General features: G+C 39.5%; 1 pseudogene; it reads left to right on the plus strand.

Moving 5' to 3' along the window:
* The window catches only part of LOC138733780 (A disintegrin and metalloproteinase with thrombospondin motifs 6-like), a 62,290-nt pseudogene that overhangs the window by 17,758 nt on the left and 16,675 nt on the right, over window positions 1-27,857 (plus strand).

The raw sequence follows: 27,857 nt of genomic DNA on the forward strand, positions 1-27,857 counted from the left end.
AAGTTGCTGGGAAAGCATCAACTACAGAAATACAGGACGTGCAGTTTCATTGCTTCCTAGTTTCCCACATGCCAGTTCAGAGACAGAATAGTGTAACTGAATTAGTAATGAGCAAAACAAAACAGCATCATGGCCAGTTAACTTAAATGTAGGAGAGCAAACAAATTGCTATACACAACAGTTCTACAATATTTCTTAAAAAATAAATTTCAGGCAAAATAGCCTGAATTACAATTGACCCTTGTAATCAGGTGATGCAAAATTTAATGTTAGTGAATTAAACTGTCATTGCTTTCATGAAACACTGATGTGATTTACTCCAGTTAAATAAAGAGAGTTATTTAGCTTTATGTAGGGCTTTTATAGGAAGGTGGAAGCAGATTCTGAAAGCTGTTTTTTTTTAAAAAAAGAAAGCTAGAAAATACATGGGTGTGCATCTTTGCATCAGAATTACCAGTTCTCTTCTGTTCCTTTACCTGTTGATACTATGACTAGGATTGTGCATTCAATTGAATCTGTACATAGTGCTTAGTAACTGACTGAAAAGTGACTTTTTTTCCCTGGCTTCATATTTCATACCGTGGTTAAGTCACTTTAAACTTGGTGTTTGTTAGCAGAGTATAAGTAGTTTGATCAGATTTATTTATTACATATTACTCACAAACTGGTGTTAAAGTTTCAAGCTTTTCTTGTGTAAGAACGTACAGGATCATGTTGTAATTAAGAACATTTGATATATTTTCAGCTTTATTCTTAAAGTGAATTTTTTCTCTTTTTTTTGTAAGATTAGGTGTATAACCATGGTAAATCCTAGAAGTTTTCCCCTTTCTGAATCCTAAAGTGGTTTTAAATCCTTTCTGTGTCTTTTTTTAGCAAGTTCCCATAGTCCCCTTTCTTCTTTCATAGGACTGTCTTGTCTCCAAACCCCTTTCACGTTCTTCTTTCTCTCTCTTTCTCTTTTTTTTTCCTCTCAAGAAACATAGATATAACACAAATGTACCTGGATCTTATGAAAGTTGTTTAAAAAAAGTGCAAGCCAGTGATCAAAGTGAGAAGAGTGCATTAGGTGATTGTAGAAGCAATAATTAGATTGGAATAAAGATGAGATAGATTGCATAGGTTTGAAATAAGATGCTACTTGGAGATGATTGACCTTGTGGGGCTTCTGTAGTTTCCATAAGGTTCACATAAGCACCCAACATTTAGCAAAGAACGCTGGTAACATAATACAAATGTATGACCTAAGCTTCAGTTTCTATTTCACATTCTTTCAGCATGTTGTGATTCATAACGTGCTGCATCACTTAATGAACATTTGGTAGAGGAGCACTAAAATTGTTACTTTTGGGTGAGCTAAACTTTGAACCTTCAGAAGTTCACCCATACTTATAATCAGCCTTCTGGTTTTGTGTTGCCATCAGTATTTCAGCAATGAGGCTGAAAATACTCTAGGTTTATGATTTTGAGATCAATATTGTAAATTACAATTCAAGCTAGTTATTTTTATGATCTATTTTAGCAAATGCTCATCAAGAGATGCAGCATATTATAGATGAAACATGCTGAAGTAACATAACATCCTAATTAAAATTTTAAAATTGTATGGTAAAAAAAAATTCCCAAATTATCATAATTTAATATGCATTGTGGATGCATTTACCTTTTTTTCTGTTACAGGCCAAACTGCTAACTTTTGTTGGAGGCTTTCTTTAGTCTTGAAAACATTAAGAACAGCACAGCTATTTTATATTTATTTATTTTTATTATATCTTTACTCATATTACTGAATTTTCATTTTGCTGTATTGTTGCCATTTATGATTATGATATAGTATGCTTAGATGCTACATAATTTCAAATGCCTATGTGTAACTCTGCATGACACAACAAAAAGAGGCTCCATCATTGATAACACTTAGGCAAAAGGAAGATAATTTGATTTGCTGTTTTTTTTCTCTAGATGGGTTCAGCTTTGTTTAATTTACTGCAAATAAAAGCATCTGAATTCCAAACTGAAGTCATGGAGCCCTAAGATACACTGTTACAGGTTGTTATCTATCTTGTCTTGATCTTGTGAAAGGCCTCAGCTTCAGTTTGTTTCCAGGATTTTTAAAATACTTTCCCTTGTCTACTTTACAAATTAATAGTTATTAAATCCACACACTTGGAGACTGACTTGGAGGTCATTGATTAATTTTCAGATTCTGCTTCTTTCTTTTAGTTTCAGTAAATTACTCACACAACTGTAATGTTGGAAAAAAGATATATTTATTTTATCCAATGTCTACCAATGAAGAAAAGGCTATCATAAAGGGTCACCTTATGTTTCTGGGTGGCTGTGCATGCATGTTAGTGTGTGGGAAAAAAAGCAGTATACTTTCTACTAGTGATTTTGGGCCTGACCTTTCCAGGGCAGTTCCTCGTATGCTTTTATGGCTGGCTTATTAAAAACAGCTGCTTAGAGATGTTACTGATAGGACAAGTGCTAATAAGGAAATATCTCAAATCAATAACTATGAAACTAAGGCAGTACCAGGTATAGGGTTGAGCTAGAGAATAGAAAGCTGTATGCACCTTAGAAGAATTTCTCTGTTAACTTTCCAAAATCAACTGAAAATAAAGAAGGTATAGCCATAGTAGTACCTGGTATAATTCCATTTTTGTTAAATGAAATAAGAGCAGCAATGGATTTTTCCACTTTTTTTTGCATCTTATTTGTTTTCAAATGACTACTAATGTAGCTGTTGTAATATTAACTAAAATTATCACTAATCATTTATTGATAACTGTAATACTTATATTGGTTGTTTGCAAAATGCTGTGAAATCCCTTCCTGAAAGCCACAGTAGAAATACAAAGTATTACTTAATCAAGATTTGGTAATGAACCAAAATGTGGATTGTTATACTTTAATTTCTTCCACTGGTAAGTGACAACCTACTTAGAGTAATAGCTATCAAAACCAGAGCAGATAAAAAGAACAACTGAATGTGTCAAACTTGAGAGAAACACTTTAAAAAACTATGAGGATAATGGTGCAATAAACCATCATCCTGTAAAAATATTTGGTTTTATCTGTTCTCAGCATGTAGGCTGTGATAATATTTTGGGGTCTGATGCTAAGGAAGATGGATGCCGTGTTTGTGGAGGAAATGGGAGTACATGTGACACCACTGAAGGTTTCTTCAATGATTCATTGTCCAAGGGAGGTATGCACATATATGTCCATTCTGATGCACAATGCATTTAGATGACAAAATAACAGTGTTGCATTGATATCCAGCATGGCATTGCTGCTGGTCATTCACTTGGACTCCTTTTGCCTCATTGTTTCCTTTTTCTGTATTAGTTTGGATTTATATCAAATACAACAATATGTTTCATTACTGAATACTTAGTTCTCATGGTCTTTAATAAACTTAATTTTAAGTGAATGTTTGGGTTTTTTTAATTCATTGGTTATGGTTGTATGGTAAAAGTAATTTTGTGTATAATTTTAATGCGTATGGTAGAATCTATTATTTAGTCGTACATGAAATTTTAGAATAGAAAGAATCCAGAAATGTCTCTTAGGTTCATGTTATTAAGAACTCAAGAAGTGTGTATGGGCAACTAGTTGAAAGTTTAGCTCAAAACCGACAATATTAGTGTTGCAATCTTAGTGTTATTAGTTTTGGGTCCCCAAATGATTGATTCACTGGAGTGAGTTCAGTTCAATGAGGGGCCACTAAGATTATCGGAGGCTTGTGCCCCTCTGTAAGGAGAGGCTGAGGGAACTGGACTTATTTAGCCTGGATAAGAGGTTTGTGGGAACCTAGTATCAGCTTTCCAATACCTATGAGGAGGAGGTTATGGAGAAGACAGAGCCAGACTGTTCGCAGTGGTGGGTACACGGTGGGAGGAGAGACAATGGCTATAAATTGAAAAATTACTCGTGCTGACCAAATGGAAGGAAAAACTTTTTCCCCGGGAGGACAGTCCAGCAGTGGATCAGGTTACCCAAAAAGGTATTACAGTTTCCATCTTTGGAGGTTTACATGACCCAGCTGGATAAAGCACTGAATAACTTGGTCTATCAGACCTAACTGACTTCCTAACTGACCCTGCTTGTAGCAGAAAGTTGGACTAAATGACTATCTGAGGTCCTTTCCAGCCTGAATTATCCTATGAATTATCTAATTTTATACATTAATTATTTGCGATACATTGTTGAAAAGACTTTATTAGCATTTAAAAAAAAAGGAATTCCTGACTACATGGTAAATTCTTGCTATCACTTTCAAATTCTGTCTATCATTTTCAAATCTGAAATTTAAAGAGTTTTCTATTGTATCACATGAAAGAACATGTTGAAGTACAGTTGAATTCTATATCTCTTACTAATTTTTAGTAGAAAGTAATTTATTAATGTTTAGCTTCATGACTGCTATTGCTTAAGATAAACAAGAAGAAATAAAATTTATTTTTGTCTTATAGGCTATATGGAAGTGATTCAAATTCCAAGAGGTTCTATACACATTGAAATAAGAGAATTGGCAATGTCAAAGAACTACGTTGGTAAGAGCATGGTTTAAATAGCAGACTTATTAAGTTAGAGTTTATGATGCAATTTGAAGGTACATTTTCTGGTTTGGACAAACCATACACATGGTAAGAAGCAGCAGAAGGAATGATAGCTGTTAATATTAGGTTGTGGTTAGACAATCGCAGCAGCTGGTTAGGATGTATTATCCTGAGTGGAGCTAATGAAATATATCATGTGATTCTTCTTTGTCCATTTAGTGGAAAAATCAGGTCAACTTCACTATAGTTATAGTATCAGATTTTAGCTGAAGTGAATGAGGAACACTCAAATGATATACTGTCTCACTCTGAGGTAGCATCTTCCACCTGGGGAAGTCTCTGATCTTGGGGGTTCATGCTGTTTTAAAACACCATTTAATTCTTGGAATGATTATTCATCAACAGCCATGGTTACTTAAATGCTAACAATAAAATCTCCTTATCTTACATCAACTTAATGTATGTAGTCCACAGTGTTTCTGTGTTACTATATTGTAGACACATAATGCCATCCTTGTTTTATCGATAAGGAAAATGTGGTGCAGAAAAACTTGAGATTGAGATAACTCAGGAAGCTTGTGGTAGATCACAGAATTAAATTCAAATTCCCAGATTATCATTCCTTCCTTTAAAGGCTGTGTTAAATTTGCTTTCTGGTTTTTTTTATACTGATGCATACAAATTGCCTGTTTTCAGAACTACTGAAAAAATGTATGTTTAGTAATGCTGTAATCTTCCCTTAAATGGACTGATTGGAGGTGACATCTTCCCTTATATTCCCTTTATGCAGCAAGGTGTTGTGTGCTAATTTCCTGTGGGCTTCCTGCATTCTCAAGTCCTCATAAATTATTTGATTAGGACATTAACTTGTTCCTTTTGTCTCATATGCTAATAGCATTATGCCACTGCTTCATCCTTGTCATGTAATTATATTATTGGAATGCTATTCACAGCTGTGTGGCCTTCACCTATGCATAAAAACTGACATTAAGCTAATCTATTTACAGAATGCAAATGCATTTTTCTTGGCAGTTGAGCAGATAAAAAATTAACTACTTTGCTTCTGAGTATGCATTAGTTGAAGTATATATAGCATACAGACAATTGATAGCATATAATTTCAGAATGATTAATTATGTAAACTATGTATGAGAATGTTTGTTCTCCTGTGCTCATTTATGTGTCTTGTTTGTTGTTCATGTGTCTCAAATAACATAAGTAAATAATTCATTTCATTATTTGTTCTTAGTAGATACTAGACATACTGATGAGAAAATGCTTGGGATTGAGTGGCACAGTAAGAGACTTTAATGTCTTGGTGGCTTTTGGAGACCCTGTGACCCTATTTTAATTAAGCTAGATTTTCTGAAAGCAGGATGGACAGAAATTTTTGCTAGGTGGAAATAAGACCCCTAACAAAAAAAAAAATACTGATGTTCAGCTATAACATAATTATTTCATATAGATAAATAGTGAAAAAAAATGTTCCTTTCTTTTAGTATTGTACTGCTTGAAATTTGTCCTGTTCTCCTATACTCACATTTTTTTACTATCCCCTTCTTGTACTACAAAATCTATATAAACAATAAAGAATCTGAATTACTTTGAGAATTCCAGATAAGTGAATGTGTTAGAGCTACTTTCTTCACTCAAAGCACATGTGTGTTTCCAGAGTAAATCCAGGAAAGTCAATGGTATAAGACTTATGCGATGGAAAGACATTCCTTTACAGATCTTGTGGTGCTGATGGAAATGGTTACCAATTCCTGCTGAATATGGCTGTCACCAACAGTATGTTACTGCCTCCCAACTGTGTCTCCTGATCATATGAATGCTCTCTCATCTCTTTTAGAAAATTTGAGCGTCATTCAGACATTTTCCCTAATCATTTCAGGTATCCATCTGCCCACACAGATGTAGCTGAGAATAAAGCTTGATCCTGTTGTCTTATTCCTTATGATGTGATGTTAGTTTGTAAATTGTGAAGTCAGTCATTTGTCTCAAAAAAAAAAAAGACATAGCTGTTTGATCCTGTATTTCCAACCATCATTTCACCTTAAGAACATTTTAGTTATAGAAAATACGAATGCTGAATAACTCAGTAAAATTCACCTCAAGTCAAGCGGTCAATGCCAATTAATAGAATATTCACTTTAAGATACAAAGTCAGTTTCTTATTTAGAAACTTAACCTAATATTATTGATAAAAAATTCTTATATAGGACTGTGAATAATATCTGTTTGTCCAGCCTAATTGGTTGCTTAGCTAAAAAATTTATGTTTTGTTCACAATATTTTACAGGGGTTTTTTAAGGCTTTAAATTAGGTATAATAAAATATCTTGCAGAACATAGAAACATAGAATGGTTTGAGTTGGAAGGGACCTTAAAGATCATCTAATTCCAAACCTCTGCCATGAGCAGGGACACCACTCACCAGACCAGGCTGCTCAAGGCCCCATCCAACCTGGCCTTGAACACCTCCAGGGATGAGGCATCCACAGCTTCCCTGGAAAACCTGTTCCAGTGCTTCACCATCTTCATTGTGAAAAATTTCCTCCTTATGTCTAGTCTAAATCTTCCCCCCTCCAATTTAAAGCCATTCTCCCTTGGCCTATCACTCCATGCCTTTGTAAAAAGTCTCTCCCTAGCTTTCTTGTACACCCCCTTCAGGTACTGGAAGGTTGCTATAAGGTCTCCTCAGAGCCTTCTCTTCTCCAGGCTGAACAACGCCAACTCTCTCAGCCTGTCCTCATACGGGAGGTGATCCAGCCCTCTGCTCATCTTTGTAGCCTCCTCTGGACCCTTTCCAACAGTTCCAAATACTTCTTGGGTTGGAGATTCCAGAACTGGACACAATACCCAGGTGGGGTCTAACAAGAGCGGAGTAGAGGGGCAGAATCACCTCCCTTGCCCTGCTGGCCATGCTTCTTTTGGTGCAGCCCAGGATATGGTTGGCCTTATGGGCTGCAAGCACACATTGCCAGCTCACGTCGAGCTTCTCATCAATCAGCACCCCCAAGTCATTCTCCGCAGGGCTGCTCTCAATCACATCATCCCCCATCCTATATTGAAACCACAGATTGCCCTGACCCAGGTGTAGGACCTTGCACTTGGCCTTGTTGAACCTCATGAGGTTCTCACAGGCCCACTTCTCCAGCCTATCCAGGTTCCTCTGGAAGACATCCCGTCCTTCCAGTGTGGCAACTGCACCACTCAGCTTGGTGTCATCTGCAAACTTGCTTAGGGTACACTCGATCTCACTGTCAATATCACTGATGAAGATATTAAACAGCACTGGTCCCAGTACGGACCCCACTTGTCACGGATCTCCATCTGGACTTTGACCCATTGACCACTACTCTCTGAATACAAACATCCAATGAGTTTCTTATCCACTGAACAGTCCACCCATCAAATCCATATCTCTCCAATTTAGAGAGAAGGATGTTGTGGGGGACCGTGTCAAAGGCTTTACAGAAGTCCAGACAGATGACATCTGTTGGTTTTCCTGTGTCCACTGCTGTGGTTACCCCATCATAGAAACCACTAGCTTGTTCAGGCAGGACTTGCCCTTAGTGAAGCCATGCTGGCTGCCACTAATCACCTCGCCATCTTCCACGTGCTTTGCAATAACTTCAAGAAGGATCTGTCCCATGATCTTCCCAGGCACAGAGGTGAGGCTGACAGGTCAGTAGTACCCAGGGTCATCTGTCCAGTGTGGCGATGAATGAGATGCAGACCTCACAGTTTTCTCTAAGTATATTCTTTTAATCAGCATCACATACAGAAGTCAAATTAAGAAAGTACAGTTTGGCTGCTCTCTTTCAAGCTGTCTTATACAACTCTTTGGTTCCACACTAAAAAGACAAACAGGATATTTTGTTTTGTCTGTTTCACAACCAAACTCTCATTCCCAGATGGGTTTTACCAGCCTGGCTTTCTCATGCACAGAAGATTCTTGTTTGGAGCACCTGGTCTTTTAATCATGTTTATTCTGATGTGCTTGGTACCAGCTTCATGCTTTATCTTAGTCCCAATTAATCTTCCATATACTTGGTGTTGCTCCCACAATTCAGTCCATATGTTCAGGTTCCTCAGATGGTCATGAACCTGATCCTCCCCTGCAGTGGGAGGGGCTTTACCCCCCTGGTCAACATCTTGTTGTCCATTGATCCAGGAGGGGTGAAGAGAGCAGTTGTCAGTGAAGACAGGCAAAAAAGTTGTTGAGTACCTCTGCCTTCTCCTCGTCTGTTGATAAGAGGTCACCGGTTTTGTTCATCAGTGGGGGTATGTTCTCTTTAACCTTCCTTTTCTGGCTGACATACCTGTAAAAGCCCTTCTTGTTAGTCTTTGCATCCCTTGCCAAGTTGTGCTTTGGCTTTCCTGACCCCATCCCTACACAACCAGACAGCGTCCCTATACACTACCCAGGTTCCCTGTCCCTGCTTGCACTGCCTGAGGAGTTCCCTCTTGCTCTTCTGTTTGACCAGCAGGTCTCAACTCAGCCAGACTGGTCTCTTCCCTTCCCTGCCTGATTTCCTACATGTGAGGACTGAGAGTTCATTTGCTTTATGGAAAGCATCCTTAGATATTTGCCAGTTCCATTTTGCTCCCTCGTCCCCGAGGACCATGTCCCAGGGGGTCCTACTGAGTAACTCCTCGAAGAGCTGGAAGTCTGCTTTCCTGGAATTTCGGGTCCTGACTACACTCCTTGCCTGTCCCATATCCCTCAGGACCTTGAACTCCACCAGTGCGTGATCACTGCAGCCCAGGCTGCCTCCAATATTGACATTGCTGATGAGCTCATTTGCACTGGTGACCATCAGGTCCAGTATTGCATCTCCTCAGGTGGGGGTCTCTATTACCTGGGTTAAGAAGTTATCTTTGATGCACTCTAGGAGTCTCCTGGATTGCCTACAGTTTGCCGTGCTACTTTTCCAGCATATGTCAGGGTGGTAGAAGTCCCCCACTAGGATGAGGGCATGTGAGCGTGAAGCCTCCTGTAGCTGGAGGAAGAAGGCTTCATCAGTAGGCTCCCCTTGATCAGGTGGCCTGTAGTAGACACCAACCACAAGGTTCCTTTTGCTGTCTTGGTCTTTCATTCTCACCCACAAGCTTTTAGTCTTTTACTAGATTAAATAACTAGTATTTGATTGGTAGTAGAAATTGCTTGGATTTATGCTTTAAGAAGAAATAAAAAAACAGCGGACAAAGACAACAAAGCAAGAGCTGATTTGAACCATATGTCAGACTTAATGTTCCTTCTCTTTTTTTCCTCTGTACATTATCTGAGCTATCTATCCCATGCCCCGACATCTTAATCTAAAGATTAGATTGATAATTGATTGTACATTTGAGACCTACATATATCTTGGGTAGAACAGCATACAAAAATCAGTTTTAAAATTAAAGATATATTGTAAGTTGCAATGATGCATTCTGTTGTGCGTTCCATACAGCATCTGCATGTTGAAGTCTGCAAAGTATACCTGCACATTGAAGATTATTTAAGAGGCAGTATTGCAAAACTCCATGAGGGATATTTTGACCAGGACTAAAGAAAAGGTTTTATATTGTCTGAAAAAAAAGTGATGTTATGCTGAAGCTCACATACTTCTAACAAATTAGTAGTATAAGTTGCAATGGCTTCTCCATTATAAATGCTGTTTCCAATACTTGGGTGGGTTATATTTTTTTTTAAGCTTTAAAATCTGAAGAGGATGACTACAGGCCTTATGAGGAACAGCTGAGAGAGCTGGGGTTGTTTAGCCTGGAGAAGAGGAGGCTGAGGGGAGACCTCATTGCTCTCTACAACTACCTAAAAGGAAGTTGTGGAGAGGAGGGTGTTGGCCTCTTCTCCCAAGTGACAGGGGACAGGACAAGAGGGAATGGCCTCAAGCTCCACCGGGGGGGGTTTAGGCTGAACATTAGGAAAAAATTTTTCACAGAAAGTGTCATTGGGCACTGGAACAGGCTGCCCAGGGAGGTGGTTGAGTCACCTTCCCTGGAGGTGTTTAAGGCACAGGTGGACGAGGCACTGAGGGGCATAGTTTAGTGTTTGATAGGAATGGTTGGACTTGATGATCCGGTGGGTCTCTTCCAACCTGGTGATTCTATGATTCTATACTATATTAATGGTGCCTGGACTATTGACTGACCAAGAAAGTTTGATGTTGCTGGAACAGCTTTCCATTACAACAGACCAACAGATGAACCAGAGTCTTTGGAAGCACTAGGCCCTACTTCAGAAAATCTCGTAGTCATGGTAAAGTTATAATTAATATATTTCTTAAATTTATGTATACATTTATATTCTGAGGAAAGACAAGGCAATGAATGATCATATAGTTTGCCTTGCTGGGACTAGCTGGGACACAGCTTTCTAACACAGCTCGCTTGTCTTTCAAAACTGACAGGCAAACATTGTGATGAAAATGGGATTAAGTCAGAAGAATCCCATGAAATCTCACAGAAAATGCTCCATCTGTGTCAAATGTGCTTCGGAATAATGGTAGCAGAAACTGTGAATTGTGTGTATAATGTATCTCTGCATACAGCTGATGCATGGAAGTGTTAAGATATAGCATGACAGTTCCTTATAATTCTGTAGATGTCAGTGGTTTTAAGCCTGTCCTGAGTGTGAAGTATACTTTTATCACAGCAAGAGTATAATGATTTGACCTATATTAAAGTATGTTGCTGTGACATACATTGTGCAACATATGAGAATGTAACAGAAGATGTGACCAGGGTCCTGGTACCTGATCTCTGATGGTAGGCAATAGTGAACCTATTGTTGCTCTAATGTGTTTAAGAAGAGTATAAGAATAAGGTGATACTTGCCCAATATGTTCTATCAGCTGCCAGATTTGCAGTTCAGGAATTGCTTGAGCCAGACAGGATATTTTTGTGTATAGAATGATTGTTGCCTGGATATTCACATTTTAGGTGATATTTTCAAACACCCAAATCCTGGCTGTAGCTGTGGATAAGCTAGAATGCATATAGAATAAGTTACACAATGATTAATAGTGCCTTTTCTCATTCAGTCATTACCACTGACTTTCTGGCTGAATGTTAGCTGCTCTTTTGTCCAATGGACATAGGCAGATATGCCTCTGCCAAATATCACAGATAGTAGAAGAGGATGAGAAATAGCTCTAAGATGTGTCAGATTGCTGCATCTTAACTTGATATATATTATTAGTAACAGAAAGAAAAGTTAGGTAGAAACTCAAAGGCTAGTGTTAGACAGGTGGTACGTAAAAGTGCAACTCAATAGTGAGGGTAGATGAAAGCTCATAATGATTGTTGCACTTCCATCTGTATCACTTGCAGTGATATAGCTGCAGTGAGAGTTTTGATATTCCTTTAAAGGAACCACAGGTGTGATTCCACCAAGCTAATGCTGTTAGCTATTGCATTAGGGGAAAACAATGACCTCAACAGCAGTCTGTTGCTATTATTATTACTATTATTACAATCACTAGAAGCATAAGCAAGGGTAGAGCTAGGTTCATAACTGCTATGTGAGTAGCTCCTCACAAGATTTCAGCAGAGACTGCTGCATGTTTGCACAGGAATGTCTTACCCAACTTTGACCTCATGTAGTTATTCAGCTACAAAATTAACTTCCATTAAGACATTAATATTATGAAAAATGGCTTTTTAGAACAATTATGTAAAGAATAAAGAATTTCCAGAAGTTATGAAGTTGTGTCATTGGAAAAAAAAGACAAAGCTCACCTTAGACAATAATACTTTTCTTTTATATATGTTTTAAAAATTAGTCCAGATTCCCAAAAGAACAACTATGACTTCCTTTATTACTTTTTTCCCTTCCACGGGAAATAACACATACCTAGATTAAATGTCACTGTAGTTGCTCTCTGCTTCCCTGTTTTAATGGTATAACTGGTTGTTTTCAACTACAGATTCTGCTACAGGAACAAAATTTGGGTATAAGGTATAAATTCAGTGTTCCCATCTCTCGCACTGGCAGTGGAGACAATGAAGTTGGCTTTGCATGGAATTATCTGCCTTGGTCAGAATGTTCTGCCACTTGTGCTGTAGGTAAGACACGAGGCAGTCAAGCTTCAGGATAAACTGAATTACAAGATACAGTTTACTATATAATTATGTAGGAAGCTAATAAAAAACATTTCTTTCAGACATGCCTCAAACCTTAATTTAGTGAAAGAATATTTATTTTATCACAACAGATTTTTTTTTCAAGCACATTTAATGCGTTCACATCTTAATGTTAAATTCATTGTATCTTGGCATGGTGTGTCTCTGCTGATGCTTCTTCTGAGTTTCTGTTGAAGCTAGGATGTTTGCTTTTCACAGGAGCTTTCTCAGTAAAGGACATCACAAGTTTTAAGTAAGGAGATTAAAAACCAGAAGGCAAATAAGGCAACTGTAAATAAAAGGACATATGTTTGTGTGTTTATAGGTATGCTTCACAAGATCCTAGTCAGCCCTCCTATCCTCCAGCCACCAAAGTTCAGGATGCATACTAGCAGCTTCTCTATAGCAGATGATAAGAACTCAATTATATTTCCCAACCTGTAGCAGTATCTGAGAATTGCTGCGTATTGGCAGCGGTGGGGGATTTGTAGATTGTCCCATATGATTCATCATGGGTGCCTTTTGCCTACAATTTACTATATTCCTAATCCTCCCTCTAGTTGCCACCAATGCAATCTTTACCTATGGCTGGGAGAGCAGGACAGTTGGCTTCCTTCAAAGCCAACATCATTGCTGCTGCATGGACTAGTGAGTAGAAGTGATGTGTGAATCTCATAGCAAAAGACAGTTTTGAGTATCAGAACCTTACAATTACTTCCAAATCGTAGTTTTATGATGGCAATGAGTTAATGATCTTTTTGAAGACATGGGAAAACTCCCATTGATTTAGGTAGAGACAAGATTTTAGCCATGGATCTTCTGTCATGCAGGTCATTGTCACTTCACAGATTCAAAAGTATACAACAGAAAAAATAATTGGCTCTGAAGGAGTAGACACTTGTCTAGATAAGAACATTTTGACATAATTAATTAACTTTTTTTTCACTTTTTTGTGAATCCGTGATAACTACATACATTTATTATTTGTTTGAAACACTAGGGGGTGGTAGGAAAGATTTTCTTCAGTAGCTTATTGTGGCTAAACCAGGCACTTTTCTCTCCTTTCAATTTAATATGAGGATATACTATGGTTGCTTATTTTCTTTGAGTTTTGTGCTCAGGGAATAAATGTTTCATTTAGCTATGATTCATGTTAAAAACTGTATCTTCTTTCTCCATATGAGAACCTGCTATTCTTCTCAGTTTATGAAGGACCTTTTGCCATATGCCAAAAGAAAACACAGTTCTGAAATGGAACTGAGTCAGGGAAAAAGAAAGGGAGACAAAGACTGTAGAGACAGAGACAATAACTGGAAAAGCTGGCTAATATAAATATGAAATGTGGACAAATCTTAGAAATGAAACCGCTGCATGGATTATTTTTTTATTTCTATAGGATTTGTTATGACATTCATTATTGAGATTGTATTTATTTGAACTCTGTCTTTAGAAAAGAAATTTTTCTCTGCATCAAAGGATAACAAAATATTCAACATTTTTCTCACTGAAAGTAAAAAAGGACAAAAAGCATGTGTAAGGAATATTAATATGGAAATTATTTTTTCTTTATGATGTTAAAAAAATTATGTTGTGACTTTGAGACAGACTGTGAATAGGTTAAAGGCATCAACATTATCCTGCCTCTCATTGTAGTTGGTGTAGCTCACCCATAGTGCATGGACTGTTTAAGGTTTGATCATATGATATTCCATCTTGATCCAGGAAAGCTCTAGATGATATAGAGCCAGATATATTTTTATATCAAATCATAGGCTTTATATCAAAGCTGTAGGCAAATCTAAATTCTAATCAACACATTTAACTTCTGTCCATCTCTGAACATATCTGTATTCTAATATTGTCTTTTGTCTAGGTGTATGTTACATTTAAAAGCCGTCTTAAAAGAATATCAAGTTTGCAAGTGTTTAGACACCAGGAAATGGCAGAATTAAGGATGACTATGGAATCTTAAATTGTTTTCTGTGGTTGTGGCTGTTCTGTGAAACAGGGACCAGTTGAGCAGGGACCATTCTCTGATCCTGAGGCTGTGTCACAGACTAGATCATGTCCACTCCATGCTATTTAGGTCTAGTTCTCTCTAAATCAAACTGACTGTATCTGCATTACATAGTATTTGGCCAAGTCTGTGACTCTGAAATCATAGTTATTACTTGATGTACATTTTTTAATTCAACGTGTCTAAATCGAAAAAGTGAGAACTGCGTACAGCTCACCTGAGTGGTATGAACTTGAGGATATGTGTTGAATGTCGTGAAGAAGAGCACAAAGGCTAGAGCAGCATTTTAACAGTGCAAAGTTTAAATAGTTTTGGAGTATTGTATTTTGCAGAAGTGTCCGAACTTTGTGCATTCTCTTCTTAATAGTCTTTTGAGAGCAATCCATTGCATTCAGCAATTCCTAGAGTTGCCTGTAGGTCTTGTCTTGCAGAAGGAGCCAAGGAGCAAGCTAAGAGCAACCTACAATCTTTATTATATGCTTATGTGCTGTCTTTTCTACTAGACTTTTATCTTACATTCATCTCTGCTGTGCTGAAGAGTCACATCTAAACAGTAAAAGTTCTTTAACTTTTAAAACAGGAACTCTGTTCCGGGCCTGTCTCGGTTTTGTAGAATAGGACAAGCATGCTGTAAATAGAATGGTAGGAAGAATCATAGAATCATAGAATAACCAGGTTGTAAGAGACACACCGGATCATCGAGTCCAACCATTCCTATCAAACACTAAACCATGTCCCTTAGCACCTCATCCACCCATCCCTTAAACAACTCCAGGGAAGGTGACTCAACCACCTCCCTGGGCAGCCTGTTCCATTGCCCAATGACACTTACTGTGAAGAATTTTTTCCTAATGTCCAGCCTAAACCTCCCCTGGGAGGTTCTTCCCCTTGGGAGAAGAGCCCAGCTCCCTCCTCTCCACAACTTCCTTTTAGGTAGTTGTAGAGAGCAATGAGGCCTCTCCTCAGCCTCCTCTTCTCCAGGCTAAACAACCCCAGCTCTCTCAACTGTTCCTCATAAGGCCTGTTCTCCAGCCCCTTCACCAGCTTCATTGCTCTTCTCTGGACACACTCCAGAGCCTCAACATCCTTCTTGTGGTGAGGGACCCAGAAGTGAACACAGTATTCGAGGAGCGGTCTCACCAGCGTCGAGTACAGAGGGAGAATAACCTCCCTGGACCTGCTGGTCACACCATTTCTGATACAAGCCAAGATGCCATTGGCCTTCTTGGCCACCTGGGCGCACTGCTGGCTCATGTTCAGTCGGCTGTCAACCAACACCCCCAGGTCTTTCTCCTCCAGGCAGCTTTCTAGACAGACTTCTCCTAGTCTGTAGCACTGCATAGGGTTGTTGTGCCCCAAGTGTAGGACCCGAAGGAAGAAGATTTCCTGCTTACAGTAGCTCAGTGCAGTGTGAGAGGTCTGGATTCCATTCCTGCCTCCCTTGTGTGATTCTCACGTGATACTGAGCAACTCAAAGCAGACATTAGTCTTACTTGCTAATTGTCAGCTCATTGTAATCTGGATACCTCTCTGAAATGTCTGAGCTCTGAAGCATGCAATTAAGTTCATCAAATGTGTGTAAAGCTAAGTATTCTGAAAACTCAGCTGGGCACCTGAAATCAATGGACTCTTTCCACGTTCCACAGTAGACATTATTTTTCATAGAGGAGTTTAGGAGATAAAGTTTGCGAAACAAGCAATTGCATGTTTAGATTGCTTAAAAAAAAAAAAACAGAAGGAAATTAGTCCTCCTTTAATGAGAGATTGAATAGACTAGTTCAGTTGGAAGGGACTTACAATGACAATCTAGTCCAACTGCCTGATCAATTCAGGGATGACCAAAAGTTAAAGCATGTTAGTAAGGGCATTGTCCAAGTGCCTCTGAAACAGACAGGCTTGGGGCATTGACCACCTCTCTAGGAAGCCTGTACCAGTGTTTAACCAACCTCTCGGTAAAGAAATTCTTCCTCATGTCCAGTCTGAACCTCATCCAGTGCAGCTTTCCCACACGTCCTATCTCTGGCTACCAGGAAGAAGAGATCAGCACTTCCCTCTCCCCTCTCCCTCCTCAGGTAGCTGCAGAGAGGAACAAGGTTGCCCCTCAGCCTCCTTTTCTCCAAACTGGATACCCCAAAGTCCTTAGCTGCTCCTCATAGGACATGCCTCCCAGCATGCATGGACAAGGCTACAGGAAAACAATGCCAGAGAATACCAGAATGTGCAGTCCAAGTTTATCTAGACAGAGAAGAGCAAGAGAGGAAAGAATACAGGGGATTTAGAAGGGAGGAAGGGATGGATGAACAGCTTGCTGGAATTCAGAGAAAATGAATGAAAACAGCAGAAGATTTTTTTAAAGGACATGACTGTTTAATTATTTAATGAGAAAAATCTAAGAAAGGGTAAATTAGAATACATAGAAATAGGAAATAAAACAATAAAATGAAGTCTGGAAAGAGAAAAAGAAAGTGCTAAAATAGAAATGGGTGATATATATCACTTACAGATCACAGAATTGCAGTTTATTTACTCTCATGCCTGTCTTTCCTTATATATCTTCACCCAGATCCATAAGTATTCTTAATAAGGAAGTGTACTGCTGGTGGTATTGTTTAAAAAAAATCAACAAGGGGAAAAATCCTTCTGTCTATTTTTACTTTTGTATACATTAAAAATATGCTCAAGTAAGTGCATACACCCTTTTTTATTTTCTTCCATGCTTAACAGAATTCTAGCAATAAATGGCAACAAATGACAGCATTTATTCTCTAGAATTTACCAGGTACCCTAAGCATTAGTTTTAATTTCATTCATTCTATTAGTCTTCATCTCAAGATGAGTCAAAAATCTTCATGCTTTTTTATGTAATATTCAGTCAGTATAGTATTATAAGTAAATTGATCGTGTCCAGTTTCTTTTGCTGCTCATCACTCTTGTGGAGTGGTGCCTACTATGTTTTTCTTTCATGCCCTCAGATGAATTATGAAACTATCTTTAGACAAATAAAACATACTTGTCCTCATCAAGGAAAATATAAGTTTGGCTCCGTGATGAACATCTTGTGATCTGATGAGATCTGAACTCAGAAAGTATGTCTGGACTAACCAGCATGCACTAATTTTAGTGATGCAAGATTTACTATGTATTGTTTCTGGCATCTTTATAATTAACTGTTGCAATCACAAACCACGATTGGGGGGAGATTGCTTTTAAAAATAGATATAGCATTTACATGCTTGCAATTTTAATTTAAGAATAAAATGTGCTCCGTGTAATTTAAAATTTACTACTTGAAGTCATGCAGACTCTTTTGTGAGAATTGAAATCTACAAAACATCTAATTTCTCTGGAGAGTACGGTCACTAAACCACTGGAGTTTTGTTTTCTATTAGAATTGCATTGACCAGTCATAAGGACATTTTGTGTCATTTATTATAAACTATAGATCTGTAGATTGGAAAGCAGAGTGTTTCTGTCTAACTGCTTGTAATTATTCTGCTAGAGTTTAAATGAACTTGTTTCGCTGTGCTTTTTAGATTATTTGAAGAGAGACCATATACTCCAAGAAGAGTTGATAATTTTAAACTATTTTTTCAAGGCCCACAGGGCTTAACCAAGGTGTCGCTGTTGTCTGGGTAAAATCTGTGCTTCCATACTTTTACATTTCTTTTTCTTGACTTAAAGTTAGAATCTGAATTTTGTTTCTGAGATGTTATTTTAAATAACACTGGAATTAGACAGCAATGATGTAAAGTTTCTTTAATCCATACCTATGTTTCTTGTACCACAAATCGCATACTGTGTGGCAAGATGCTGCAGAACACTTTAAAACTGGATTAACATATCTGCCTGGCATGGATTAAAGATTCTTCACTGTGTGAGTGAATAGTGGTGAATGCTGTCTTAGGTGTAGTATGCAACCTGATCAATGTTCAATAAATATCATGGCTGGTTTAATTTTTTTTTTAATTGAGCACAAGCATACTTTGTGTTCATAGTACTTCAGAATACTTTCTTATTATATAGCTCCTCAGAAATTAATTTACTGGGACTGCCGATTTTTACCCAAGCCTGGAAGGAAATGTGTCTGATACAGGTAGGAAACTTAGTGAAAACATAACATTAATATCTATGCTATCCCAGAAATATATTTGAGTATTATTAAAGTGTTTAATTATAAAGTGTGTATAAATTATTATTATTCTTTTAATCAATTATATTTGAGGGAAATTTGTGGGAAACTTCTTATTTTATCAGCCACCAACAGAATTAAAGCAGCTTGTGACAGAAACAATAAATGATTATTCATCAGTCAGAGCTGACCATAAATTCTGTATTAACTAGCAGTGTCATGTTGCTGGCATTGCTGTTTGGCTAGTCCTTTTAAATATTATTTCTCATCATGCTGAAGTTTGAGTAGAAAACTGCAAAAGAAATACTCCTGCTCAGGTTGTCAGATCTGATTTTAATTATTCTCATCTGTTGGCAGTGTTTGTCTGGATTATAGAATTTTAAGTGAATCATCTTGTCACAGCTTCTCAAATATTTAGATCTTCCACTTGTTTGTCAAGAACGAAAGGAAAAGATTATAAAGGAGAACCTAATCTGGTAAACATTTTCTGCTCTTTGTCATACTCCAATTTATGTCTTTTCTCTACTGACTAAAAGAGTAAAGAACTGAAGAAAATCATCTCTTGTTCTTTGTGCGTGTATAAAAATATAAATAACAACACTGAAGTACTGATTTGAAATCTGAAGATAACTAAATATCTAGAAATAAATGACAAATTAGGTAAAGTGTAACATGATAGATCATGCTTGACTAGCCAGATATATTTTAATATACAACTCATTTTCTAGACCAAGGAAATTTAGTAGATTAATTTATCTAGGCTTTTAATAAGACTTTTGTTATCACCTACATTTAATAAAGAATTAGAAAAGATTAGTAGACAATAGGTATACTTAAAATGTAAATTACTGGGACAAAAGTCAGTGAGTCTAGTGGGCCTCTTAAAGACCTTTCACGTGACTCATCAGACTTCAGTTTTTCTTGTTCTGATTGTAGCATAAAAAGTAGAAAGCTCTGATGAAATTTGCTGACAATGCAGCACTAGGAGACATGGAGAAGACTGGGATATGTTGTAGTTATGATAAAGGCAGACTGATTTTAGGATGTATTTCTTTTGAAGTATTAAAGATGCTAGATAAGACACTAGTAAAATCCCTCTGGAGTACTGGGCACAGTTTGCATTGTGGCTGAAATAAAAAGTGTGAACGGAAGGGTTGTGAGGCTGACCAGAGGAATGGTGTATCTAACAACACAGACTGCAAGAGTGTATTTAGTTAACAGAAGAAAGTTACTTAAATCTGGAAAAACATTTTGAGATTAAAAATAGTATTATTTGGCAATTAATGCATCTAGAATGGAAATGAGAATGCTTATAGTAGTCAAGGTGTGAAGTTCAGAGACAAAAAATGTACCTGTGTTTAAGATGGATCAAGGTTTATGAAAGGGGGTATGTTCTCAGCAGAAGAGTGTTGCTTCTTGTTGTATGTTCCAAGTTCCTGTGTTCCAAGTTTATTGAATTGCCTTTATAGTGTAAGATCTCACTGAATTTCAGCTTTATAACATTTCATGTAGTTGAAATATTAGGTGCTGAGAATACTGTGAACAGAGCATCTCTGTGTGAAGTTCTAATAAGATCTTTGATACCTGATGGATGAATACCTGAAAGACAATATCTGTGTGTTAGCACAGTCAACCAGCAGCTATGGGGAGGCATGTACTTCAGGCCCTTGAGGGGCCCCCTCATGCATATGATTTGAGTTGTTTCTCAATTCCAGCTGGACCTAGCTATCCTATCTTGTTGACGGGAGCATGGAATCAAAACGCAGAGATCAATGTGATCAGCGAGTGTTCACTTTATTGAGCTTAGCTGTTTCTTTATAAACCCTTTTCGGTTACATAACTGGGTGCCCACGAGGGTATCTACAGTGTATTATTGGTTAAAGGTAGCTGTCCATAAGGCTATTACTAATATATTATTGGCTAAACTACTGCACATGCTAAGAAACCAAGTTATACTAAACTTAACTATGTTGACAGTTCTCTTCAATTGTTTTTCTTTCAGCTGGTGCTTATTCCCACAGAAGTAGCCACTACATTCCTCCCAACTGGCCCCTGTTTATCTTTCGGCTCTCTGTTTCAAGGCCTTGTTAGAGTTGTTCAGTATTAAACAATCGCACAGCATCCAGGCCTTGTTCTCTGTAGAATATTCCCACAATTCCCCCTTTTAGTTTTTCGATGACTAAAGCGTTCAGGTGAAACATATCACAGAATCACAGAATAACCAGGCTGGAAGAGACCCACCAGATCATCGAGTCCAACCGTTCCCATCAAACACTAAACCATATCCCTCAGCACCTCATCCACCCGTGCCTTAAACACCTCCAGGGAAGGTGACTCAACCACCTCCCTGGGCAGCCTGTTCCAGTGCCCAATGACCCTTTCAGTAAAGAATTTTTTCCTAACGTCTAGCCTAAACCTCCCCTGTCGGAGCTTGAGGCCATTCCCTCTTGTCCTGTCCCCTGTCACTTGGGAGAAGAGGCCAGCACCCTCCTCTCTACAACGTCCTTTCAGGTAGTTGTAGAGAGCAATGAGGTCTCCCCTCAGCCTCCTCTTCTCCAGGCTAAACAACCCCAGCTCTCTCAGCCGCTCCTCATAAGGCCTGTTCTCCAGCCCTTTCACCAGCTTTGTTGCTCTTCTCTGGACTCATTCCCGAGCCTCAACATCCTTCTTGTGGTGAGGGGCCCAGAAATGAACACAGGATTCAAGGAGCGGTCTCACCAGTGCCGAGTACAGAGGGAGGATAACCTCCCTGGACCTGCTGGTCACACCGTTTCTGATACAAGCCAAGATGCCATTGGCCTTCTTGGCCACCTGGGCACACTGCTGGCTCATATTCAGTTGGTTGTCAACCAACACCCCCAGGTCCCTCTCCTCCAGGCAGCTTTCTAGACAGACTTCTCCTAGTCTGTAGCACTGCATAGGGTTGTTGTGCCCCAAGTGCAGGACCCGGCATTTGGCCTTGTTAAACCTCATGCCATTGGACTCTGCCCAGCGGTCCAGCCTGTTCAGATCCCTTTGCAGAGCCTCCCGACCCTCCAGCAGATCGACACTTCCACCCAGCTTATCATCTTCTGCAAACTTGCTAAGGGTGCACTCAATGCCTTCATCCAGATCATTGATGAAGACATTGAACAGGGCTGGACCCAGCACCGAGCCCTGGCAACCCCACTTGTCACTGGCCTCCAGCTGGATTTCACACCATTTACCACCACTCTCTGGGCCCGGCCATCCAACCAGTTTTCCACCCAGGAGAGTGTGCGCCTCTCCAGGCCAGAGGCTGACAGTTTCTCAATCAGAATGCTGTGAGAAACTGTGTCAAAGGCTTTGCTGAAGTCCAGGAAGACCACATCCACAGCCTTTCCCTCATCCAGCAGCCGAGTCACTTTGTCATAGAAGGCGATCAAGTTAGTCTGGCAAGACCTGCCTTTTGTGAACCCATGTTGACTGGGCCTGATCACCCGGTTCTCTTGCATGTGCTTCATGATAGCACTCAAGATCACCTGCTCCATGACTTTCCCTGGCACTGAGGTCAGACTGACAGGCCTGTAGTTTCCTGGGTCCTCCCTGCGGCCCTTCTTGTAGTTGGGCACAACATCAGCCAGCCTCCAGTCCAGTGGGACTTCCCCAGTCTTCCAGGACTGTTGGAAGATGATGGAAAGGGGTTTGGCCAGCACATCTGCCAGCTCCTTCAGTACCCTAGGGTGAATCCCGTCCGGCCCCATAGACTTGTAACTGTCCAGTCGGGCTAGCAAGGCACTGACCACCTCCTCTTGGATCATGGGAGCCTCATTATGCTCCTCTAGCTCCTGGGTTTGTACACAGACGGAACGACCCTCCTTACGACTAAAGACTGAGGCAAAGAAGGCATTAAGTACCTCAGCCTTTTCCTCATCCCCTGTTACTGTTGTTCCTTCTGTGTCCAATAGGGACTGTATGGTCTCCCTAGTCCGCCTTTTATTATTTATATATTTGTAGAAAGATTTTTTGTTATCTTTCACTGACTTGGCCAATCCAATTTCTAGCTGAGCCTTAGCCCTTCTGATTTTTTCCCTACACAATCTCACTTCCCTCCTGTAGTCCACCCAAGAGGCCTGTCCCTTCTTCCAGAGGCCATAAACATTTCTCTTCTTCTTGATATCCCTCAAGATCTCTCTATTCAACCAAGCTGGCTTTCTCCCCTGCCGGCTTTTTTTCTGGACCACGGGGATGGCTTTCTCCTGAGCTGCTAGGACCACCCTTTTGAAGAGCTCCCAGCCCTCCTGGGCTCCCTTGCCCTTGAGTACTGTCTCCCATGAGACTTCACCAACCAGCCTTCTGAAGAGATCAAAGTCTGCCCTCTGGAAATTTAATGCTACAGTCTTGCTAACCACCCTCTTCACTTCACCTAGAACAGAAAATTTTATCATCTCATGGTCGCTTAGTCCTAGGCGTCCACCTACCGCCACATCCCCTACAAGGCCTTCTCTGTTCACCAACAGCAGGTCTAGGAGGGCACCCTCCCTTGTGGGTTCATTCACCAGCTGTGCGAGGAAGTTGTCTTCCACGCACTCCAGGAACCTCCTAGACTGCTTCCTTTCTGCTGTGTTGTACACCCAGCAGATATCAGGCAGATTGAAGTCTCCCACCAGAATGAGAGGCATTGATCTAGAGATTGACCGCAGCTGTTTATAGAAGAGCTCATCAGCTGCTTCTCCTTGGTTGGGTGGTCTGTAACAGACTCCCATCACAAAATCTACCTTCTGGTGGGCTCCTCTGATTTTGACCCACAGGCACTCAACCTCCTGATGGTCACCATCCATCTCAATGGAGTCCAAGTCCTCCCTTACAAAGAGGGCTACCCCGCCTCCTCTCCTACCCTTCCTGTCCCACCTGAAAAGCTTATACCCCACCATAGCTGTACTCCAGTTATATGAGTCATCCCACCACGTTTCCGTGATGGCAACGACATCATAGGCCCCTTGCCCTACGACAGCTTCCAGCTCTTCCTTCTTATTCCCCATGCTGCGTGCATTGGTGTAAATGCACTTCAGCTGAGCTGCCGAGCCTTCAGCCCTCCTAGAGGGAACAGGGTTCGTTCCCAACTGCCTGGTAACTGGAGTAGTTGACACCAGAGTGCCTGCATCTCCCTTGGCACCCCCAGCTGTGTTCTCCCCCACTTTTTGTGCGGTGAGGTACTGGTGGTCCTCACCAGCACACCCTCTCCCAATCACCAATTCCCCACGTCCAGGCTCGTTCCTGTCTAGCCTGGGCTCAACCCCCTCCCCCTTCACATCTAGTTTAAAGCTCGATTTATGAGCTTGGCTAGGTTTCTAGCAAGGGCTTTAGCCCCCCTAGGAGACCCATGTTTCCCGCCCTTAGCGAGAAAGCCTGGGGGTGCGTGAGCCCCCCCATGATCAAAAAAGCCAAAGCCCCTCTCCTCGCACCAGGCTCGGAGCCAGGTATTAATCGAATTCTTCATCCTGGATGAAGAATATGATTGACCTGACATTGTATACACTGTAACACACAGGATAATTGTCAAAGCAATTAACACCATTAAAAATGACATTCCTCCTTTGACCAACAGTTCTCATACCCATCCTGTTATCCACCCATTCTTTTGAGAATCGATCACCCAGGGACATCCGTTAACTACCACCCATAGGATTAAGAGCATCCATAATGTTTACATGCTCCTCATTCTTGTCGACTGCTTTCGTGGTTGGGGCTTAACAGTTGTCATACAGCAGCGTGGGCTTGATCCACCTCACAGGTGCCCAAACTGGTCCTTTATCTGTTAAAACACAAGCATAACCTCGTCCCCATGTTAGTAGCTTATACAGACCTGTCCATTGCCCATAGTAACTGTTTTTCAATAGCACTTTCACATTGTCTTATATTTGCTCTAATTTTGATGATTTTGTATATGTTTCAACTACGGCACAATTTGATCATCTCTTGCTAATCGCAGTGTCTCTCCTGATTCTCCCCCCCCTTTTTTTTTTTTTGCTAACAATGTTTTTACTACTTGATGGGTATGTTCAATAATAACATGACTTGGTAAATGGATATCAATACTTCCTGGGTAATCCGTTAGATCTACTTGTAAATTCAAAATATTTGCCATGCACCACTTAGCATATTCTTTTATCATTGGGATATAAATGATTGTCGGGTCTTGGTCTAATAATTGAGCACTTCTTTTTTTTTTTTTTCCTCGGTGATTATCATTGTAATCATTTCAAATTTAGTGACTATGTTTTTTGGGGTTAGTGTGGCAAAATATCCACTCAATAATTCGTAATGAATCTTTTGAATTTTCCTCTATCATTGACTCAATTATCCCTAAAGGTTGTCTGCACTAGGACTCAGCAGTTGCTGATGAGTGACACTGAAATGCAGAGTGTTCTCACAAATCGGCATTCCCCTAGAGAGATAACACCGTTAACTCCTCTGGTCTTTTCTCAGAAGGAGAAGGGTGGGAGGGCGGGGGGTGGGGGGGCACTCACACAAATACAGCTGCATGTTTTGCTAGGTATTTAAAAATTTTTCCTTCTGAAGCCTTTCATTCCAAAAATCCCCAGGTAAATCTACCTGTTTGCCGACTTAGTGGATATTTGAGATTGAAAGGTCCCAGAGATCATAGAATCATAGAATCATAGAATAACCAGGTTGGAAGAGACCCACCGGATCATCGAGTCCAACCATTCCTATCAAACACTAAACCATTCCCCTTAGCACTTCGTCCACCTGTGCCTTAAACACCTCCAGGGAAGGTGACTCAACCACCTCCCTGGGCAGCCTGTTCCAGTTCCCAATGACACTTTCTGTGAAGAATTTTTTTCTAATGTCCAGCCTAAACCTCCCCTGGTGGAGCTTGAGATGTATTTCTAAGATTAATCAAAACCAATTTGTAAGTCTTACAGACGTTTGAAGTACTTCAAACACATACACACACACGACCACTCATTTCTCAGCTATCCGAATACATTCATACAATGTTGGTTATCACTATTGGATCCACAATTTTTCCATGCTACTGATATTTAAACTACACATGGTACCGGGAACATACAATACTTAAAATACGTAGATGCATTATCTAATAAGGCTTATATCAATTGTCTAACAAATATTTGTTAGAGTTTTTCAGTATTAAACAATCTCACAGCATCCAGGCCTTGTTCTCTATAGAATGTTCCCACACTATCGGGCAAAATGGAAGTTGAATACTGTTCAAAAATGGTATTTTCTTTTTAGCTTGCTCATGTAGATTTGTGTATGTAGGATACACTTGGAAAACAGTCTGGCAGTCTTCTGTGCTGTTTAGTGGTACCTAGTGTTGTCTAATGTTGTGGCATCCAGATGTAGAAAGAAGAGTAAATGGAAGAAGCTGATTGGTTTACCCGGCTCACCTGCAAGTTGTCTCATATGAATCAATATATTTTTCATAAATTTAAAATTATTGTGATAACCTGAGATGTAAGATGTGAAATGATTTTCAGTCTGATTTAAAGCACCTACTTTCAGAATGTTATGTGTAGCTGTAATCAAAATGGAGATATCCCAGCAGCAAAGCCGGAACTCTGGACTTGGGTACTGCAGTAGAGTGAAGACTTCAGCATTAGGCATCTTTGGTCTCAACATAGTTAATGATTTTGAGGTCAGGTGAGGAGGCAGGTGATTTTGAGGATTGATACAAAGTTCTCATCTGTTAAACGGGCAACCTGTAGGAAGCAGTATGTTGAGTGATGAATCTGACTTCTACCCTGCTTGCCAGGAGCATGCACATTTGGGTTGAGGACACACATGGAACATTTTTATGTGCTTAGAATTCAGACTGCTGGGTTTTCCTGAAAGTACTTGAATTAACAAGGCTATATTTTTACGTAAGGGATAATACCCATATTTTGCAGGATGCCATGTCAATTATTAAATAGCAATTACCTATAACAGACTGATAGATTTCAACTGGGAGTACATCTCCAGAAGTGTACTTTAACTGTCTGCTATAGAACAGTTGAGGAGTCTAAGAGGGATAGGGAAAAGGAAGATTTTTTTCTTTAATAAGCATTCTGGGACACAGTGCAACCAGGGATGCAAGATTCATGGGGCCGATGGCAGGAAGACAAGAAAAGGACTTAATCTGCTACCACTAAATAAGAAATTAATCTAGCATAGGCAGGTATGGATTTTCATCCCTGCTCTCAAGATAGTTTAGACATTTTACTTCAGACTGTAACTGAATAAAAACTAGAAATAATTTACAGACTAGAAACCACAGTCTTCCCACCTTAGCTAAAATAATCACTAAGTCACAGAAGTTAGTGTATGCTCATGGGAAGTTGGAATCCCCTCAGTGTTGAAAAGGAATCATACCTACTACTTCTGGATCTGCAGCCTCATAGGGGATTGCATGCCATCCTCAAGACTCATCAAAAAGGTTACCATTTTCCCCAGGTCCTTTACACATAACATCATAGAGACATTTCATGTGCCTCTGTGCTTAGACTGGGAGACTTCTGTCCATAACCAAGCCAAACTTAAGGCATCTCAAGGCCTAAATTCCATATAGGTCTCATTTTAGGAACTGAAGTAGAAGATTTGATTCTTGTCCATATTGAATAACAAATGAAACAATTGCAAGGTAACTTGTTTAGCTAGTTTAAAATAAGCAAAACGACTACAAATGTTTGGTGAAAGAAAATCCTATGTTTTTAGCGGGCATTCAGTGTCTGAAAACATTTTTACAATTAATTTTATTACTGCATATTTAGGTCCTATAAAATGCTTGTCTTAAAATGAAGAGAGGGCTGTAAATTTTGCAGATATTTGAAACCAGAATGTTTTAATCCCTATTTACCTGAATGCATTCCACAATTTGGAAAAAGTTAAATAATTGCTTCTGTTTTTAAGAAAGGTATAGGGCTTTTTTTTCAACTTTTATTATAGAAATAATCCTATTATTTCAGTACTCATGTTCAATAAGAACTGCATATGAATTGCAGATCCACAGTATTTTTATGCTAAGCAAACAT

This window comes from Phaenicophaeus curvirostris, assembly GCF_032191515.1.
Source record: "Phaenicophaeus curvirostris isolate KB17595 chromosome W unlocalized genomic scaffold, BPBGC_Pcur_1.0 scaffold_34, whole genome shotgun sequence".
Lineage (NCBI taxonomy): Eukaryota > Metazoa > Chordata > Aves > Cuculiformes > Cuculidae > Phaenicophaeus > Phaenicophaeus curvirostris.